At 32.6% G+C, this 6905-nt stretch overlaps 1 non-coding gene across 1 annotated transcript; it reads right to left on the bottom strand.

The window, feature by feature from the left end:
* Nucleotides 1-6221: 6221 nt before the first annotated feature.
* Nucleotides 6222-6328, bottom strand: LOC121207482 (small nucleolar RNA R71). The gene has a single exon (XR_005902572.1). It is a non-coding gene; the product is annotated as a small nucleolar RNA R71 (small nucleolar RNA).
* Nucleotides 6329-6905: the final 577 nt, after the last annotated feature.

Genomic DNA, 6905 nt, shown 5'->3' with positions numbered 1-6905 from the left:
TGGTTAAGGTAATATATATATATATATGAATGATGCATTTATAAAATGCAAATTATAGTATGTTTATATATGCTTCCATGTGTGATTGCACATTTGTTTAGTAATGGAATAAAGTTGGAAGGGAAATGGTAACAAGCATGTGTATTTTCGGTTAATGAGATGAGAATTGAGCAAATGAATAGTAACTTTTGCTAATTATTATTAAAAAGCTTATATATGAATTTGTTAAATAGATATGAGCTTTGTGCATTTATGTTAAGGTAGATTATGGGAGAACATTATTGCTCAAGATGTATTCAACTTATTATATGTATTTATTTAAATGTGTTTATATTTAAAAGCATATTATACCTGACTTGAGATATGAATTGTATTTTGTATCACGATGTATAAGGTATGTTTAATGTTTAATCAATCATATGATTTATGTAATGCGAATATGACATGTATGAATTTGTGAATGTTTGAAAACTATGTCTTGTTCGGTAATGCATCGTAATCCTAATTCGGTAACGGATACGGGTAGGGGTGTTACACATCTTGGATGAGTGCTTCGATCGAGTAGTCTTCTTCGCTATCCTCAAGCTCACGTCTGTCGAGTGTGGGCTCGTTTCGAATTAGAAAATTGTTCACAAAAATTACCAGTGAGGTAATTTTGTAATTTCTCTAAAATTTTGGGTCAAGTTATAAATTAGAAAAATATCTCTAGAAATTTTCAGGAGTAATCTCTTTAGAGGATTTTCTCCCTACAACTTTCTCTTGAATTCAAGTGTGTAAAATAATGACCTAAGACTCTTTTTATATAGGAAGAGTTTAGAGAGTTCAACTATGATTAAACTCAATCATTTTAATATTAAATTAATATAATATTTATCAAGATAAATACTAAATTAAATTTAATATTGAATCTTATTAAAATAATAGAATGTTTATTAAACATTAAATTAAATTTAATATTAAGATAATAATTTAAAATTAAATTAATAAAATACTATTAAGATAAGCATTAAGTTAAATTTAATATTAAACTATTAAAATAATATTATTTTTAGAATAGTTAATCTCAAATCAAATTCTTTAGTAGAGTCACAATAGAAGTGTAACTCTTCCACTGCTCAACCATCGATAACCAACTATTGTGGCCATCGAGACACCGCTATTATAGCTACCAGCACCGTCGTATCCAGTAATACAAGTGCGACACCCTTACGACACCCCAAGTTGGTTCGGCTACTATCGGTTCAATCCGGGTCAATGACGACCTGACTGATCTGGTCTAGACACTGGTTGGACCATTGGCTTGGTTTCACATATTAGACCCGATTCGACTAGTTTTTAGGTCCCGATCTCGATTTTGGGCCAATAGTCTAATTTGAAAGTTAATTTCCAAAAATATCATATTAATTTTACTTGATCAAAATTAATTTTTTCCAAAATTCACTTAGATTTTTCAAATTAATTTTTCAAGAAAGTTCTTTAATCAAATTCTCTAGTTAAACAATTCACATGACCACCTAATTTAATTTCACATTGAATAAATTGACTTAATTAAATTATTCCCAAAGTCGTAGAATTTATTTTTGATTCAAATTCAATCTGATCAAGCTTTTGTTGAGCTAGTAGAGGGACCAATCAGACATATACAATTAGGCTCTAGTGATTGCATTTATGTCTAGAAGTATCATTCCAATAATTTGCAATTATTTAATTATGGAGTCAGTTCACAAGAAGTACCATGATTGAGAACTCCTTATTGTATAATCTTTACGAAAGTAATTCATCCAACTACTTTATCCAGTGACCTGGTCATGTGTGTGTTACCCTTATATGATATCCTTGATTCCTTTGAGTTAAATCTATTCACTCAATACAATCCTATTTTGTCTCATTGTCACCATTGTGTCTTCTTAATAATTAATATGATCACTGTCAACAAATGACTGTGATAAATTACTCATTTGAGAACGAGCAACTTGTGGCCACGTTCCATATTTATCAATCCACACAATGCCAATGAGAGGATATCATTAACTCTTTAATTGAGCTATGAATTCTACTAATGCTAGTAAAACTATGCCATACACAAGTCATGTACCCAACATATCGGCTATGGGGTCGATCATTTTTAGAGTATAAGCCTCCACTTATATCAAAGCACATGAGTTGTATATGCATGGTCAATAACTAATTAGGATTTAGGTAAATCACACTATGAATGTCACAAGTGAATTAATTCAAAAACGGATTCAGAATTAATTCATCTTGGGTCCAGTCCAATGTATCTTTCTACCAATTGCCCCGATAGCCAAGACTAGCCATTTCCCTAATTGAATTTGTAGATGATATAATAATCCTTCTCAATATTTGAATCAAATGCTCACTTTGATTCTTTTACCGGATTATAGACTCATTTAGATTATCTATTGATGTAAGTTGCCTTTCTCGCAATATAAACATTCTTACAATGCCATTGATCTTCAGTTTGAACTTTAGATAATCAATGAGTTAATATTTGCTTCGCACAATTTCGCTATGCATGCAAAATATAAAAGACAGAGAATACAAAAGACATAATAGTGAAATAGTGAATTGTGAAATTAACTTTATTTATTTATTCGTCGTTCAAATAAATAGAAAATAGTTACATGTTTACTACAATATGGGCACATTTTCCAACACTGGTAAAGTTCTAAGTCCTTAGGTGTTTGTTAAATTAAGAAATAAAGTTAAGAATGTCCAGATCCTTTGACGAGTTTTGCATGTTTCTAGAACATTGAGTATTTAAAATGGAATACTAAGTTTAACTTGTAACTTTGGTTGTCATGCTTAGCTGCCAGTAGAATGAAAGCTCTAGCGTTAGAGAAAGCTAATTTGATAAGGCAAATACGCATCAGGTGAGTTTCTATGCTCTATTCATGGTTGTACTTTGGATGCTACGTGATTGGTATGATATTTGCTATTTTGAGTATGTTATGTATGCATAAGGACGAGTATGTATATGAGTATCCACAAGTGTGTTGGTATGCATGAACTGGTTGTGGTGTAATAGATAAGTTTAGCATACTCCATATTATTATGTTTATAAGATAATATGCTTGGGACTACATGTTTATGAATTGTAATGTATGGAAGAAAGTTATTAGCGAAATAGTTGAAGCTAGGGTTGGGAAAAATAAATTTCTGTTAGATTCTATGATCTGGTTTTGCTAAGTGCAAATCCTGATGCATGAAGCTCTGGGCCTTACGGAGGGGACACTGCAGTGTTTGAGTATCAATGTTAGAATTATCGAAATGGAGGAATGGGCGGATGAATAAAGAAATGGAATTTTCGTTAAATTCCACAATCTGGTATTGTTGAGTGCAAACCATGACCTGTGAAGCTCTGGGCTTTACAAAGGGGACACTACGGTGTTCAAACATCAAGGTTAAATGTGAAATAGAATGATATCAATTGGCTCACTAGAGTGACACTGTGATGAGGTTATTAGGTTCCACATATCAACACCACAATGATGGTCAACAGGCTTTATGGGGCGACACCGCAACAACAGTAAGGTCCTTCGGGCCTATACTTCAAAAGAGATTTAAAGATGTAAGACCATAGCTAGGTTATGGCAACCGATGGAGTCTGCTGGGATAATAAACACGGGTAGTTCGCAAGGATATTAAACATGAGGTTATAGGTTTAAAACCATAGCTCATTTATGAAAGCCAAAAAAGTCTATTGGGAAAGTAAACATGAGGTAGTCTGCCAGGACATTAAACACGAGGAATGAAACACGAAAATATACACACTTTCTCATGCCCATTTTAACTCAAATTTATGCAATTTTGTAGTATTCTTGTTGAAAAATATATAATAATTATAAAATAATTAAATTGAACTTAAATTATTAACATGTTTAATTTTAGTTAATTTTATAATAAATTTTGATTAATTTTGATTTATTTCTGACAAATTCGCACAAAGGACAAAAAATTGGCTTGGCAGACACTGTTAAAAGCATAAAACATAGAAGCGATTATGAAACATCAAGGCGAATTAATTTTTCAGCCTAAGGTGGTCCAAATTATTAATATTAATTCATAATATAATTAATTTTAATTTTAATCCAATTTATTTTGGGTTAAATTAATATTATTAATTAAATTATGAAAAAGAGGCCTAATTGTGCTAAATTGAGAAAACCGATCCAACCGAGCAATGGGCTACCCAAAACTGCCCCACATGCTGACCTAATCAGCTTGTTTAGCTGATCATTTGGCTTGCAAAATAGCCCTTGAAGTCTCCTTGAATTTGTATTCTAACCTCTCCATTTATTAAGCCGTTCTAGATTTGTCCCCACCTAAAAATAGCAAATTTGAAACCTTCAAATTTGCCACATGTGTGCCCAGCCATGAGAGGAGCCTATGGCTGCTGATTTTTGCTATTTTTAGCAGCCTACTCAACCTATAAATACCCCTCTTGGCTGCCCATTTCAAACACACCTCTTACTATCATTCTTCACACTTCTCTCTCACTTTTTCTCTTAAAACCCCCTTCTTTTGTTCTTTTTTTTCCTTTCCATTCCCTTACCGATTTACCCTCTTGGAAAAGATCCTTTCAACCACCGGTGGAAGCATCATTCAAGTATTCTTAGAAGCCTTGGTTCAACAAGAACAAGTGGAGAAGGAGGAGCGGAGCAAACTAGTCAAGTTTCGGAGAAACATCAGATTTGATTCTAGTTCCCTATCTTTTAATTTTTATTGCGTTGTTATAAACATGTCTATGAATACTTGTGATGTTGATATGTTTAATTTAATTAATAAGGCTTAAATTTAGTTTGTGTTAGGTTGATTGCATTTCGTTCACTTAAGTTGTTTAATTAAGTAAAATCAAGATTAAGTTATTCTTGCATTTTGATTGTAAGGTAACTAATGAATTAATTATAATCGCATCGAAATTGTAATTAATTGACACAATAATTAATCAGTGCATTTTAATCTTCTAAGGTAGTTGAGTGTTAAATTAGTGACGGTATTAGGCGATACATTAGTCTTACATAACTTGCAATATTATTGTAATTAAACTGTTTCAAGGTAGGAGTACATTGTTACTTCACTTTATCTTTTATGCGCTTATGAAGATTGGTTAATTGTTTGAATTGGCATTGGAAAATGTTCAAGAGATTAGTTAATTTAATAGGTACATATGAGCAGTAGTTAGCAGATTACCAAGTTGCCGTGAATTTATTCGTAACAACATGAACATGAGTTTAGTAATTCTAAGTTAAGAAATGTAATTAATCTAACACAATTATGTCATCTTCATTAAAATTATTTTTTTAAATCGTGCATTGGAACTTTTATTTTTATTTGATTTACTTAGTTAAATTTTTGTTTTTTTAATCACTTCCTCAAAATCAAAATATTTTTTTTCACCAAAGTGTTTTAATTGCATTCATAAATAATTTTCTTACACAATCCCTGTGGGTACGATAACTCGATATTTACTTGTCGCTTTATTACTTGTTGCGATTGTATACACTTGCACATTTCCATCATTCCAAGTTTTTGGCGCCGTTACTGGGGGCTATTTTAAAAGTCATTATTTGTGAATTTGTGAATTTTGAATTTTGGTTTATTTTTCTGTTCAATTTTAACTTAATTAATTTTTTCTGTGTCATTTCAGGTTGTTTATAAGTTTTAATCAAATTATCAATTTACTCCCCGTAGACTCTGAGACGGAAAGAACTTTTTGACAACAAAGAAGACAAGCATTTCAGAGAAGGACCAAAGAGATGAACTTTGAAAATTTGAATCAAGGAAATGGAGCAAACCCTGCTCAAAATCCTATCCTTATTGCTGATGATAGGGATAGAGCTCTAGGACAGTATGCTATGCTAGTGTTTCATGATCTTAATCCGAGTATTGAGACCCAAAATCGAGGCACAACAATTTGAGCTGAAACTAGTCATGTTCTAGATGCTTCAGATAGTGGGTCAATTCAATAGAATGCCTACTAAATATCCTCACCTTCACTTAAGACTATTTATGAGGTGAGTAATTCTTTCAAGTTAGCTGGATTACCTAAAGATGCACTATGATTAAAGCTATTCCTATATTCACTAAGGGATAAAGCTCAAGCCTGGTTGAACTTATTGCCACCAAATTTCATTTCCACAAGGCAAGAGTTAGCAGAAAGATTCCTCATAAAGTATTTCCTGCATAACAAGAATGCTAAGTTAAGGAACGAGATCACTGCTTTCCAACAAATGGATGATGAGTCCTTGTATGAGGTATGAGAAAGGTACAAAGAAGTATTACGGAAGTTCCCTCATTATGAAATCCCTCATTGCATCCAACTTGAGACGTTCTATAATAGTCTCAATGCTTACATGAGGATGGTAGTGGACGCTTCTGCTAATGGTGCTCTCCTTTCTAAGTATTATAACGAGGCTTATGAAATTATTGAGAGAATTGCCAACAACAATTATCAATGGCCAACCAATCAAGTAGCATTAGGAAGACGAGTCGCTGGAATACATAAAGTGGATCTACTCACTTCACTTGCATCTCAGGTATCTTCGATTTCCTTAATGCTTAAAATTTTTACCACTAATGGTTTTAATAGTTTTGTAGCTCAGCCGCTTGATCAATTTGAAAATATAGCTTGTGTTTATTGTGGGGAAGGATATTTGTTCGAAGAATGTCCATCAAACCTAGAATCTGTGTTTTACATTGGTAATTAGAACCAGAACCGAGGAAAGCAAGGACTGCAATCCAATTTTTATAACCCATCTTGGTGAAACCACCCTAATTTCTCTTAGAGTAACCAAGGGGATGGAACCAGTAACACTTACGCCCAACCTAGACTGGCCAGCCACTTATTTTTACCTAACAAGTTTAGAAGCAACTTCAAGCTA

The sequence above is a fragment of the Gossypium hirsutum genome, chromosome A09, assembly GCF_007990345.1.
Source record: "Gossypium hirsutum isolate 1008001.06 chromosome A09, Gossypium_hirsutum_v2.1, whole genome shotgun sequence".
In the NCBI taxonomy this organism is placed as follows: domain Eukaryota; kingdom Viridiplantae; phylum Streptophyta; class Magnoliopsida; order Malvales; family Malvaceae; genus Gossypium; species Gossypium hirsutum.
Note: the sequence above shows the minus strand (reverse complement) of the source record. Positions and strands in the feature narration are given on the sequence as shown.